Here is a 14801-nt window from a genome sequence, read left to right as displayed (position 1 = left end):
AGAAGAAAGTCTATTTTCAACACACTTTCAGGACCAGAGTGTCTGGAGCAGGGGATCCTCTGAAAATGAAATCCCCAGCTTATTGCCTTTTTTATATCACAAAACAAAACTTCTCATGGTGAAAAGTACAGATGAAGAAAAGCAATAAAAATTAAAAACCTTTTATTGTACCTACTCAGAGATAAACGTGGTGAATACTTTGGTATGTGTCCTTCCAGAATATTATCTGTGTGAACATACACACATACACGTGAGAAACTTTTTTCAGACATGAGCTCATTTCCATTAACAATATAACGTTAAGTAACATCTTTTCAAATCAATACAATAGTCTAGTGCATAATTTTCATGGTTCTTTTCCAATAGCTTTAAAACATGCTCAAGTCTCTTCTGTCTTAAAAACCTTCCCCTATAACATACCTAGGTACCATTCTTGATGTCCAGCAGTTACCACCTGAGCTGTCTTCCCTTTCAGAGAAAACTTCTTGAAGAGTTATCTACCCTTCCCCCTCAGTCTCCAGTCTGTGGCAATGTGACTTGTGTCCTCATCAGCTACAGAAACTTCTCATCAAAGTCGCCCATGACTTCCTTACTCTCAAAGTCTATGAAAACATTGCTCCACATCCTTTGCTTAACTTTCTGGAAGCTTCTGACATTGCTGACTGCTGTCTCTCCTTTGAGGTTCTCTCTTTGGCTGTTTTCTATATTCTTCTGGGTTTCCTTGTACTTCTCTGATCACCCCTGGTTGGCCGTTGGTGAGGGATCCTTATCCCTTAAATATTTCTTTTCCTCTGGGCCCTGCCTAGGCACCTCTCTCGCTTGCCTTATTCTCTCTGGACAGTCTCACACGTTCCTGTGGTGTCAGTGCCCTGTGTGTTGATGATCCCCACTTCCTCCCCTGTGGTGCAGACCTCTCCCCTGAGCACCACACTCACGTACATAACTGGCCCTTGGACGTGGAACCAGCTGCAGGTTTCACAGGCATCTCAAACTCATCCTTTAAAAGTAAACTGCTATTTCTTGCTCTGTGTGCCCCTAATCTGCCCCTCCTGTGTTCCCTGTCTCAGTGAATGGAAGCGTCATTGACCAGTCATCAAACAAGAACCTGGTTGGGTTTGAAGACATCTTGTACTCCTCTTGTTCTCCACCCAAATAATCATCAACTTTTCCCTATCTTGCCTCTAAATAACACTTGGATCTACCCAATTCCATTCTCATTGCCACGATCCCATTTCAGGCCCTTTATATCTTGCCTTTATTCTAAGAAAAATGATAATATTTTGGGTATATTTGATTAAATAAAGTATATTATTAAAATTAATTTCTCTTGTTTTTTCCTTCTCTTTATATACATATATATATATTTTTTTTTTGCTGAGGAAGATTGGTCCTGAGCTAACATCTGTGCCAATCCTCCTCTATTTTGCATGTGGGACGCTGCCACAGGATGGCTTGATGAGTGGTGTGTAGGATTGTGCCTGGGATTTGAACCAGCAAACCCTGGGCCACCAAAGTGGAGCATGTGAACTTAACCACTATGACACTGGGCTGGCTCCTTCTTCTATTTTTTTTTTTTTTTGAGGAAGATTAGCCCTGAGCTAACATCTGTGCTCATCCTCCTCTACTTTATATGTGGGACACCTACCACAGCCTGGCTTGACAAGCGGTGTGTAAGTCTGCAGCTGGGATCCCAATTGGCGAACCCTGGGCCACTGAAGTGGAATGTGTGAACTTAACTGCTGTGCCACTGGGCTGGCGCCCATTCTTCTATTTTTAATGTGGCTACTAAAAAAGGTAAAATTACTTCTGTATCTCATATTATATTTTTATTGGACAGCACTGATCTATACCCTAACTCTCAAGCCTCTTTTTGTATTACTTGAATTTTACTTTTTGAATGCTCCTGAGCTTAAAAAGTATTGGAATTTAATTAATCCATGGTATTATTTGGGGTTAACTGGCCCAATACTAGTTACAACAGTCCAAAGTTTATTACACCTTATTCTGTCCTCCCTTTCTTCCTTCCTCCCATCCTTTCCTCTCCAAGTAAAAATGCCCTTGTCCATTCATATTCTCTTCTGTGCTATAGTCTAACGCACGTAGGTTTTATCATGCAACATAGTGACTTCCTTACCTGTCTGTCTTCCCTTCTAGACTGTGAACTCTTAGTGGCAGGAGCCATATCTTAATCATCTTTGCATTCCCAGACCCCAGTAGGTGCCTGTCACATAGTAGTGTCTCAATAAATATAGTTTGAGAGTGTGACTCTAAACAACCAGAGTCCTAAAACTTGAATTAATTCTTCCTCTGAAAAAGTATTTGTAGTTAATATTTTCCCCCGAAAATGAAAACCTTTTTTTTACTTGTAAAAGAAATATCTGACATACTTTCAAATAATGCAGTCATATAAAATAGAAATTGGCAGTCCTCCGGAAAAGCCCAGTGTCAGAATTACGAACTTTATCACAGAGTTCAGCATTACCGTCAAGGCACTCTGGTTACTGGCCTCTAGGGGGCAGACTTGAGCCGACATTAAGACAGCACATGCCGGGCACAGAGAAGCCTCAGTGTCTGCACAATGACAGTCACCACCTCTGCTTTCAAGCAGAAACGAGAGGACCGCAGCATTTCCTATCAAAACGCTCAAAGGTTGGATTTAACATTAAATGTAGGGTAATTTTTATGACTTATTAATGTATTTACAGGTACACATAATGGAAGATAATAAACTGGTTATCTCCATGGGGCACAAACGGAGAAAGAGGGCTTAAAATACTGTGCAGATGATTTACATTTGTAAAATGGGGAATTTTAAATTGATGAAGGGAGAGAGAATGAATTCTAATTTTCTGTCTTTGGAGTTTTTAACATCCTATTTTAACCTTGGATTATATAACTCTATTTTGGCTGAGTTCCTGCTATAGCTTTGGAGCCAGTTATCATATGAATTGTCTGAACACAGTTCTGCCCCATCTGCACATGTGGAGACATGAAGAAAAAAACAATAGTGAATGGGAGCCCTTGTGCACTGTTGGTGGGAATGTAAACTGGTGTAGCCACTATGGAAAACAGTATGGAGGCTTCTCAAAAAATTAAAAATAGAAGTACCATGTGATCCAGCAATTCCGCTTTTGGCATTGATCTGAAGGGAACAAAAACCACTAACTTGAAAACATATCTGCACCCCCATGTTCATAGCAGCATTATCTACAATAGCCAAGATATGCAAAATGCCTAAGTGTCCATTGATGGATGCATGGACAGAGAAATTGTAGTATATATGCATGATGGAATATTATTCAGCCATAAAAAAGAAAGAAATCCTGCCATTTGTGACAACATGGATGGATCTTGAGGGCATTATGCCAAGTGAAATGAGTCAGACAAAGACAAATACTGTATGATCTTGCGCATGTGGAATCTAAAACACACAAACACACACAGACAAAACCAAGCTCATAGATACAGAGAAAGGATTGGTGGTTGCCAGAAGCAGGTGTGTGTGTGCGCGTGCATGCATGCACATGTGGTATTGGTGAAGGGCATCAAATGGTACAAACTTCCAGTTATGAAATAAATAAGTCCCAGGGATGTAATGTATAGCATGGTGACTATAGTTAATAATACTCTATTGTATATTTAAAAGTTACTAAGATCTTAAAAGTTCTCATCACAAGAAAAAAAATTGTAACTATGTGTAGTGATACATGTTAATTAGCCTTATTGTGGTGATCATTGCACAATATATACAAATATCAAATCATTATGTGTACACCTGAAACTAATATATGTCAATTACATGTCAATAAAAATACAAGCAAATAAACAAAAACACTAGTGAGCTGTGGACCCCTCTATTTTTACCAGCCTCTTTCCCCCAGCTTGTGCACACACGTGATCCCGCAGCTCCTGCGTGGCTTATACTCCAGACTGCCGCCGCGCTTTGCTTTGGCTCATGACCTCTGAGTTTCTCCCTTGCTTGCTAATTGCCAGGATTTACTTGTTCATTCAACAAGATATTTTGACTGCCTGTGCTGTGCTGGGGAGACAACAGTGAGCAAGACAGATAAAAACCCCGTCTTCCAGTAGCTAACGTTCCAGTGAGGAAGACAGAGTAAACAGAAATCTACACATCCCTTCCCCAGAGATAACTTGTTTAAAAAAAAAAAATACCTTGTCACTCTCTAGCTTAAAGACTTGGTGGGCTCCTCATTATTTACAGAATTGAATCAAAACCTTTTAGCATGGCATCAAATACCTCTCGCTGGCTTTCAAACTTAATGAAGAAGACATTGTTTCAAACTCTTCTCACCTCTCCCCTCTCTTCTCCCTCCTCAGTATTCTGGGCACGATACATCCTTCTTCATAGCACGTTCTCATTGCTATTGTGTAAATTGCCTTCAAGTGTTTCGGTGGAGGGATAAGTGTAAACAAATGAAATCTTCATAATGACTATTGTGTCTGCCTGTTTAGATTTTCCACTTGGGATGGGCACTGGTGAGCCATTCATTACGGGGTAATAATAATGTTGTACTGGTCATGAGCCTTTTTAACACAATTAAGGAGCCAACTGATTACTTTCCAAGGAATCTCCCTTCCGTCTCTGAAACACATCTCTCACTTGTGATCAGTTAATTCGTGTTTAAAGGATGCTCACTACATTCTTATAAACCAGTGGCTTTATTTCTCACCTCTCAGCTTGTAAACATAGTAAGATAATGACAAGTTACTATTTCCAGGGAAGTGCAGGAGCAAATAGAAAAAAAAAGTGAAGGAGGGGGAATGAGAGAAACAAAATCAGAAGAATTTTAAAGACCATCTGATCAGTGAGTCCTCGGGACGTAACGTACAATATGATGACTATGCTTACCGCTGCTGTATAATATATAGGAGAGCCGTTAAGAGAGTAAATCCTAAGAGTTATCACAAGGAGAAAATTTCTTTTTTCTTTTTTTCCCATTTCTTTTTATTGTATTTATATGCGATGATGGATGTTAACTAAATGTGGTAATGGTTACACAATATATGTGTCCATTGTTTATGCTGTACAACTGAAACTCCTACAGTGACGTATGTTAATTCTATCTCAACAAAACTGGAAAAAAAAATAAAGATCATCTGATTAAAGACTGTAGTGTCCGAATTCCTAATTGAGTCAGGAAGTCCCTCTGCAATGAACGCCACGTGTGTTCCAGGCTTTTCTTGATGATTGCCATGGCTGGGAAGACAGCCTATTTATTGCACTAAAGCTGTTGTAGTTGAATTGTTGTCATCCTGCCTCTACCTGCCTCCCTCCTCCGAAAGGTCCTTTCTCATCCTGAACCGCTACCTCCCTTTCGGAGGAGCTCCATCCACAGGAGCCAGTCTCTTTCTTTCCCTCTGGTACCCTGCAGCAGTCTCCTTTCTCTCCTGAATGATGTCAGCACAGTTCCCGGAGCTGAGTGCTCCTGCCTTCCTCTGCGTCTCTGGTCCCAGGGCGTTTCCTCAGGTGAACTTTCTGTGCCATCATCCATCATGTCTCACAGGACCTGAGTTCCACAGCCTCATCACCCTAAATGCCTTCACATGAAGCTCTCTAGTTTGTCAACTTTCTGTTTAAAATATGGCGTAACATTGTAATAAAAGTGCTAATGAGGGGCTGGCCCAGTGGTGCAGCAGTTAAGTTTGCACATTCCACTTCGGCAGCCCGGGGTTCAACGGTTAGGATCCTGGGTGTGGACAGGGTACCGCTTAGCAAGCCATGCTGTGGTAGCCATCCCACATATAAAGTAGAGGAAGATGGGCACAGACGTTAGCTCAGGGCCAGTCTTCCTCAGCAAAAAGAGGAGGATTGGCAGCAGTTAGCTCAGGACTAATCTTCCTAAAAAAAAACTGTTAATAAAAATAAGAGGCCATTTAAAATGATCAAATTTGCAGATGTTTAGAGGAATTAATTCTCAGAGCTTGGAGAGGGTGAGATGCAATATTAAAAATAAAAATTTGTTCAACTTTTTTTTGACAGTAATTTGTCTCAAGAACATTGAAACTGTTACTACTATTTGACCTGGTAAATTTTCTTATAGGAACCTATCCTTAAGAAATAACAATTGTGGGATAAAATTTTTTTGCATAATGATTTTTTACGGCATCATTTTATTTAAAAACACCATTTGAAAACAGCTTTGTTAAGGTATAATTGGCACATAATAAACTGCCCATATTTAAAGTGTACAATTTGATAATTTTGTCTTTTTTATTGTAGTTAAATATTCATAACATAAAATTTACCGATTTGACACATTTTGACACATGTATATACTGGTGTCCCCTTGTAAGCCCTCTCTCTCTCTCCTTCCAATAACCCTCCCACCTTGCCCTTGGACAACCATTCTTTTACTTTCTGTCACTATAGATTAATTTACGTTTCCTAGAAATTTGTAAATGGAATCATACAGAATAAGTTTTTTTGTCTGACTTCTTTCACTCTGCCCGGTTATTTTGGGTTCATCTATGTTGATTATTGCTGAGTATCCCACAGTCTGGAGGCACCACACTCTGTTTATCCATTCATCTATTGATGGACATACGGGCTGTTTCCAGTTTTTGGTGATTACAAGTAAAGTTGCTGTATACTTCATTGTCTGTCTGTGGACACATGCTTTCATTGTTTTATGGATGGATTGGAAGTGTATGTTTAACTTTTTAAAACTATTAAACTGTTTTCCAAAGCAGTTGCACTATTTTGCATACTCACCAGCAGTATATGCGAATTCCACCCGCTGCACATCCTGACCAGTGCTTGGTGTGGCCAACCTTTTTCATTTTAGCTGTTCTAATGGATGTGTTACAGTATCTCATTGTGGTTTTAATTTTTCATTTCCAAAATGATTAATGACATTGAACATCATTTTATGTGCTTATTTACCATCAGTATATCTTTTTTTAAAATGAATTCTGTTCAAGTATTTTGCCCATTTGAAAAAGCTGGGTAGTTTTTATTTTTTTAAGAGTTCCCTATATATTCTGGGTACAAGTCCTTAGCAGATACGTCTTTTGCAAATACTCTATTCCAGTATATGGCTTGTCTTTTCATTCTTTTAATAGTGTTTTTCAAAGAGCAGAACTTCTTAATTTTGAAGTCCAACTTACTGTTTTTTTATTTTATAGATTGTGCTTTTGGTGTATTTAAGAAATCTTTACCTAACCCAAGGTCATAAAAGATTTTCTGCTATGTGCTACTAGTTTTAGTTTTTATGTTTAGGTCTATGATCACTTCAGAGTTAATTTTTGCTTATGTTGCAAAGTATGGACAGGTGGATTTGAAAAAAATTGTTTCTTTTTGCATATGAGTACTCAACTGTCCCATCAATTTGTTGAAAACTCTATCCTTTCTCCACTGAATTTCTTTGCACCTTTGTCAAACATCTATTGAGCATATACATGTGACTCTATTTCTGGACTTTCTGCTCTGTTTCATTGATCTAATCCATTATTTTACTTTGAAAAAACCTTTATTTTTTAAAGGGTAATATACTACATGTTGATTGTTGAAAAATTGGAAGACAAACAAGAAGCAGGTAAAAATCACCCAAAACCCATCTACTTAGACAGAAGTGTGATTAATATTTTGTCAACGTTTTTTCCAGTCTTTCTTTTATAGGCACACTTTTCACAGCTTTGTTTTGGTTGGTGTTCATATGTTATTTATTTTAGATGCTTTTTTGGTAAATAGCATATAGTTGTGTATGCATTAGTGTGTGTGTGTTTTGTCTACTCTGACAATACGTCTTTTATTTGGATCGTCTGTTTTACTTTCATTTAATGTAATTACTGATATATTGCTGCTTAAATCCACCATATTACCATGTGCTTTCTATTTGTCCCACCTTTTCTCTGTCCTCTTTTCTCTCCTCTATTGATTTCTTTTACTTTAGCATTTTCTACTATCCCATTTTCCCCTTCTCTTGGTTTGGGAGTTGTTGGTGATGCCTCTGGCGCCTTCTGTCACATGCCCTTAGTCCACTTCCGATTTCCAGGGCAATTTAGTAGACGATCCCTTGTGAGCTCAGGCTGACCTCAGGGGAACAGCATCTCACCCCAAGGACTCAAGGTGGATGGGTTCACTTTTGGCCCCAGGGACTTCTCTGATGCCAAAAGAAAGCAAGTACAGTCTGGAAGAGAGGGGAGTTAATGCCCTCAGGGGCAACTCTCAACCAAAGGAGGGGAGGAGCTGGTGACTAACGCTCCAGCCTGCCGTCCTTCAGGGGCACAATTACGGGAAGCATTCTGTAGGCTTCTCTGGTGGTCCCTGGGCATGCTAGTTCCTGTTAGCCACAGTGGTGACCTTGGTAACACATCCTATTAATGGCTCTTCCTCCTTCCTTGTCTTGCTCTCTCAGCTCCCTCGCTCCTGCTTCCTGGGATCACCTAGCGGTGAACTATCTGCATCCAAGTTCTGACCCCAGGTTCTGATTTTTTTGAGGGAGGGGGGAACCCAATCTAAGACATGTTACTGGAGATAGAACTGGAAAACTGGTAATTAGGATGGGCCTCTGGATTCGGATCACTTGGTGAGATGACAACAAGGATTCCCTTGCTGTGGAAACGGGGCAGGGATCATCTCTGGTGTGCTCCAGCATCACGATTACTCAGAATCTTACCTTCATGCATTGGGATGAGCTATAAGTGGAAGAGGAAACACTAGGTTATGCAATAGGGTCAGACAGGATTAGGAGAATAGATTATAAGAATTTAGAGTCAACGGGCTTTGGTTAATTGCCTTGAATGCCTCAAAGAAGAGAATGGCAGGCTCAGTTCAGCCAACTGTCACCTCCGTCCAGGCTGTGAAAGCCAGAAGGCCTCAAAGGCAGTGTTTAAAGAGACCCTCATCACTTGCAGGCATCAGCAGATGGTGACAAAAATCAAGCCCTAGATTTAGCAGAAAGCATAGCAGAGCTGCAAAGGAGACTGAATAAGTAGCCTTGATACATCTCCTGTGCTAAAGCCAGAGCTCTGACCAAGAAGTGGGTTCTGAGACCTGTGATGGAGATACTGGAGTGGACATGCTGGAGAAGCTTGGGCTGCCTGATTTCCCGAAACCCTGGAGGTTGGCAGAGGCAGTGCCTTTTGTTTGTTAGAGGAGAGTAGTCTCACTTTGCCTGGTAACCATGAGGGACCCCCCGAAGCGGCTGCTTCACAGGGCAGTGTTCATCCTTCTCAAGATTTGCCCCCCTAGAACTCACTGCCTCTAGACGGATAGCCTAAGTGGAGAAATACAGTTCTGTCACCAAAATGAAATACCTTGCTTCCCAAAAGATTTTCAGCACCCAGCTAATCTGAACTAGCAGGAACCAGGCGAGTATGTGAGCACTGGAGTATATGTGGTGAAATAGAAGCCGAGACAGGAAAGAGTTGATGGATGTGGTACCGCTGTCCTGTGACTTAGAAGTTAGTGACCTGGCAAGGACACTTGGAGTCTGCTCTGACAGCCTGTTGGAATGACTCCTTAAAGCTTGGGTATGACAAAGATTCATAATAAAAGAGGTGGAAATGCCAGAACTGCCCTGACAGAGTATTGAGGAAGGTATCAGAGGGCTCAGGAAGTGGGGGATATTAGAGTGGATTTATTATATGAGACCAGAGGATCCATCCCTTGATCGTGTTACCCAAGACAGCCCAGAGGACACTCCATTCATTAGGAAATAAGAAATGTAAGAGGGTGAGCACTTGGTGTCTTTGAGAAGCAGTGGCCATCAATGGTAGGCTTGGGTTGATGGTAGGTGATACTGCCATAGTGCTGGGCTCCCTAAAAACAGTGATAAGATTTCAGAATATGAGACTGCAGGTGGGACACTAACCTCAGATGCAAGGTGAATTTAATGGCTGTAATGGGAAACAAGGTCAGAGTAGCAACCAAAGTCCTTGACTGGCAGGGATCTGTGGTGATGGCTGATAGACTATGGTGTTCCCATCAAGAACTGTGAAGATCCTGAGCTTTTACCCTACATGTAAGCCAACAAGTTCGTCTGCCACAGAGTCACAGATGATGACAGAGGACATGAGACTGTTGAAGCAGAGACAAAGGACAGTTTATTACTCACAGTAATAACAGCAGCTGGAGTATCAGCATTTGAGCTGGTTCCCACAACCCCAAATCCAATAGGATGAAAGCCAGCTAATGCCTGAACATATGGTGGGTTCCTGAGCTTAGAAAACCCCAATATTTTATAATGGGTTACAAGCAAACCTTTCCAATTTCTGCTCTGGAAGGAGATATTATCTTCATCATTAAACAAAAATGCCCTCTGTTCTGGAAGGAGACATTATAACTATTTTCCAAGGCTGTTTACTCTATAAATATTCTTGAGAAGATAGTCTGGAACAAAGGCTGTCAGATCTTCTGATCATAAGACATGCAGAAACTTGAGACATCCATGGAAAATCATCTCCCAAACAATATCATCCCTTGTTTCTATACAGTCTTAACTTGGAGCATATTTTCCACAAGAATGCCACTCCATCAGCCAATCTGATTAACCTGACCACCAAGGACTGAGACCAAATCTGTTTAATTTGTCCCAGATAGCATTTAATTAAGGCTACCGTAAACAGGAATCCAAGCAGCAGCATTGACCTCAAACCTGCCTCCCTCCCAACCCAGCGTCCTGGCTTCAACCTGCTGAAGAACTCTCATAAACCAGAGTTTATGGGAGTCATAAACCAACTCCCAAAATCAGAGTCAACCTTAGAAAGCCAAGTGACTTTCTCTTTAAGTTTCTGGGTTGACCTTTCCAGTTGGCCCAAGGCAAGAGTCTAGATTCATGATTATTCATGACTGCACAGACTTTGTCTTGGGCCTGTAACGAGACAGCCTATCATCCTTAACAATCCTGACCACTGGTTTGAGGCTGACCTGAATGCCTTAGAGGACCAAGGTAGTGTCCTTGATTACTTCAGCTAAAGCAAAGAGTACATCTTCCTAGATCTTTTGTAATTGGATGACTCCTGAGCAGGGAAAACTGCCAGCAGCGTTGCACAAGTAATGAGTCATCTATCCCTCTGGGAAGCTTCTCCAAGTAACCAAGTAGTATCATTTTTGAGAGATCTCCTCAGTGGTCTGAGAGGTACACAATCTGCTGTGGTGTTTGTTTAAACATTTGTAGGTCTCTGATGATTATTCCTAAGATGCAACTCATTGTGTTTTTTGGAAATAGGCAAGTTAATCCCAGGCTTCCACTTCAAGCAGTAGAGTCCTGGGGATGCACATGGTGTCCCTGGAAAGACCAGGGTTGTTGACAATTGTTGGGGCTGCTCAGGGAAGTCTGCATCAGAAGATGGATAGCGCCCCCAATGTGGCCCCCTGGTTAGTTGGTAAGCCTGAGGGTTCCCAGTTAAGGTAGAACAATTGAGGCTAGTCCCTCAGGTAGTCTTTCCAACGTGTCCTGTTTGTCCATGCCATTAGCCAAGTGGCATTTCAGAGATGTTGGTAAGTGTCCTGCGGGCAAGGTATGGAAGCTGGAGTCATGCTTTCTGTTCCAATAGACTTTTTGGTAAGGTTGAGGGGAACAGCTATTAAATTGTGGTCAGAGTTGTCTGACAGGAGATGACAGACCTAGAGTGTCACCTAAAATGCTTGCAACAGTTTGGGAGAGTTGCATCAAGGCATCTTCCCTGGGGAAGGCAAAGAGGCACCCAAAGACAAAGAATGATTATGTTCCCCCTACTCCACTGCAGGTCCTGGGTTCACTGTGTCCCTCCTCAGGTACCAGGCTTTTGCTCTCCCTTCCCCTTTACAAAATCAGTGTGTCTGTTCCAGGAGCTATAACCTCACCTCTTTCCCAGTCACATCCATATCTTTTGTCCAGAGGGTTAGGCACAGCCTATTGCAGGAGGACTCGGTGAGTAGTGTACTCAACCGAGTGTTCACTGTCCTTAGGATCTAGGACCATGTCAAACCAGTAAGAGAATGCAGGTGGCTCAAACCAGAATTAAATTTGGATCCTATAGGCCCACCTTTGGCCAAGCTGCCATTTGGAGGGTGTGCTATTAGGGGGAAAGAATGGTCAGGGAAGAATTCTAAATTTTCAAAACACTTCTGTAGAACCCTCCACCTCTTTCATCCAGAATGTGACCCAGAAAGCCGCTGAGAGGAGATGGTCCCTTCAGGAGAGGGCTGCATCCAGTGACCAAACTGCTGTCCCAAGTTGTGCGGACCAGGAAGTGGTGAGGGAGACAGGGTCAGAAATCTTTTCCATAATTAAACATTTTATTTTGAGATAATTGTAGATGCACATACAGTTGTAAGAGATCATACAGAGAGAACTCATGCACCCTTTGACCAGTTTTCCCCAATGGTAATATTTTGCAAAATCATCGTACAATCTCCCATCCATATCCCATGGATATAGTTAAGCTACAGACATTTCCATCACCACAAGGATCCCTCATGTTGTCCTTTTATAGCCACACTCATTTCCCTCCCACCTCATCATCCCCATAACCCTCCTCGGCAACCATGAATCTGTTCTCCCTTTCTATAATTTTGTCATTGCAAGGATATTATATAAATAAAGTCACAAAGTAGGTATGGAAAGCATCCAGTCTCTCACATTGTGTGACATCAGCTGTGGGGTTTTTATAGGAGCTCTTTATCAAATTGTGAATGTTCTCTTCTGTTCCTCTTTTTCTAAGAAATTTTATGGTGCCGAGTTTTGTCAAACGCTTGTTCTACATTGATTGATAGGTTTGTGTGATTTTTCTTCTTTATGATGTCAATATCATGGATTACATGGATTGATTTTTTAATATTGAACAAGCCTTGCATCCCTGGGATAAAACCCACTTGGTCATGGTGTATAATTATTTTTATATGTTGCTGAATTCCATTTGTTAATTCTTTTTAATGCCCCTTTTCTTTCTTTTTTCTTTGTAGGGAAGGATTCACCCTGGGCTAACATCTGTTGCCAATATTCCTTCTTTCCTTTTCTCCCCAAAGCCCTAGTCCAGAGTTCTGTACCCTAGTTGTAAGTTTCTAGTTCTATGTGAGCTGCTTCTGCATCACGGCTACTGACGGCTAAGAGGCGTGGTTCCGCACCTGGGAACGGAGCCCAGGGCCATCAAAGCAGTGACAGCCAAACGCAAGGCCATCAGGGCTGGCTCCCCATTTGCTAAAATTTTGTTAAGGATTTTTGCATCTATATTCATGAGGGATACTGGTCTGTAGTTTTGTCTTTTTGGTTGTGTTTGGCTTTGCATCAGTCATACTGTCTTCATAAAGTGAATTGGGAAGTGTTCTCTCCTCTTTTATTTTCTGGAAGAGATTATGTAGAATTGGTGTTAATTCTTCCTTAAACATTTGGTAGAGTTCTCCAGTGTAGCCATCTGGGCCTGCAGATTTATGTTTTTGGGAATATTTAAATTATGAATTCAATTTCCTTAAAAGTTACAGGGCAATTCAAATTATTTATGTCATATTGGGTGAGCTGCAGTAATTTGTGTTTGCCAAGGAATTGGTCCACTTTATTTAAGTCAAATTTATGTGTGTAGAGTTGTTTGTAGTATTCTCTTATTTTCTTTTGGATGCCTGCAAGGTCTGTAGAGAGATCCTCTATTTTGTTTCTGGCAATAGTCATTTGTGTCTTCTCTCTTTATTTTCTTTGTCAGTTGTGCTAAAAGTTTGACTATTATATTGATCTTTTCAAAGAACTAGCCCTTTCTTTTCACCTTGTTATTGCCTGATGATGGTGGAAGTCCAGGATCCCATTTGGCCTTTGCTGGTGTGGCTACGGGCAGAGCCACAGTTCTTTTTGTGGTGTTTGGCTGCAGTAGAGCCAATATTGTCTAAAGGTTTCTTTTTGTCTTTCTCAGCTCCTCCTTTCTGGACCTTTGGTGAGAGAGAATAGACTTTTGTTGGGTTCCACGTCTGGGTCAATGAGATAAACAGAAAACTCAAGGAACTCGCCATCACATTATTCCTTGGGTCCTTAGATTCCTGGCCTCTCTGTATTCTTCTTTCAACCTTTCAAAGATTTCTTATGCTTGTTTATATATAAAGTCAGGAGCTATAGTTGTCCTAGCAGGAGAAGCAGGGAAAATTATGTCTACCCCATCTTCTTGCAAGCAGAAGTCCCCAGAAATCTTTTTTTTAGTAGATTTTTTAAAAAAGATTTTTTATTTTTTCGTTCCCAAAGTCCCCCGGTACATAGTTGTGTATTTTTAGTTGTGGCTCCTTCTAGTTGTGGCATGTGGGACTCTGCCTCAGCGTGGTTTGATGAGCAGTGCCATGTCCATGCCCAGGATTCGAACCGAACCGATGAAACACTGGGCCGCCTGCAGCAGAGCACGCGAACTTAACCACTCGGCCACAGGGCCAGCCCCTTTTTTTAGTAGATCTTTGAGAATGCTGTTCCAGTGGTCAATAATGTCAGAGGCCTGTCAATGGTAATGAGTCTTGGAGAGTTGATCATAAACCTTGACTATCAGCCCATTGTTGAAAAGCTATTTTGATAAAAGGTGCACCATTGTCAGATTACAAATGTTCTAGAAAGTCAAATTCATAATTAATGTCACGGGCCAACTCTCCTTTGTGAGTTTCCTTGACTGCCAGAGGGATTGAATGTTATTAATCCACTCACATATTTTCCTACTTGGTGAGCAGGGCCCTGAATTTTGGGAGGGTGGAGGTATGATGACATTGCAATCAGGGTTATAGAGACCGAGGTGTCTGACTAGTCCGTTGTGGTGGACAGACTCTAAGTCGGCCCCCCATAATATTCACCTTCTGGCTTTTAGGAACTGTAGGGCCTGAGCCTAGACTCTAGGAG

The sequence above is a fragment of the Equus caballus genome, chromosome 19, assembly GCF_041296265.1.
Source record: "Equus caballus isolate H_3958 breed thoroughbred chromosome 19, TB-T2T, whole genome shotgun sequence".
NCBI lineage: Eukaryota > Metazoa > Chordata > Mammalia > Perissodactyla > Equidae > Equus > Equus caballus.
The sequence above is the reverse complement of the archived record's forward strand: the minus strand, read 5'-3'. Positions refer to the sequence as shown.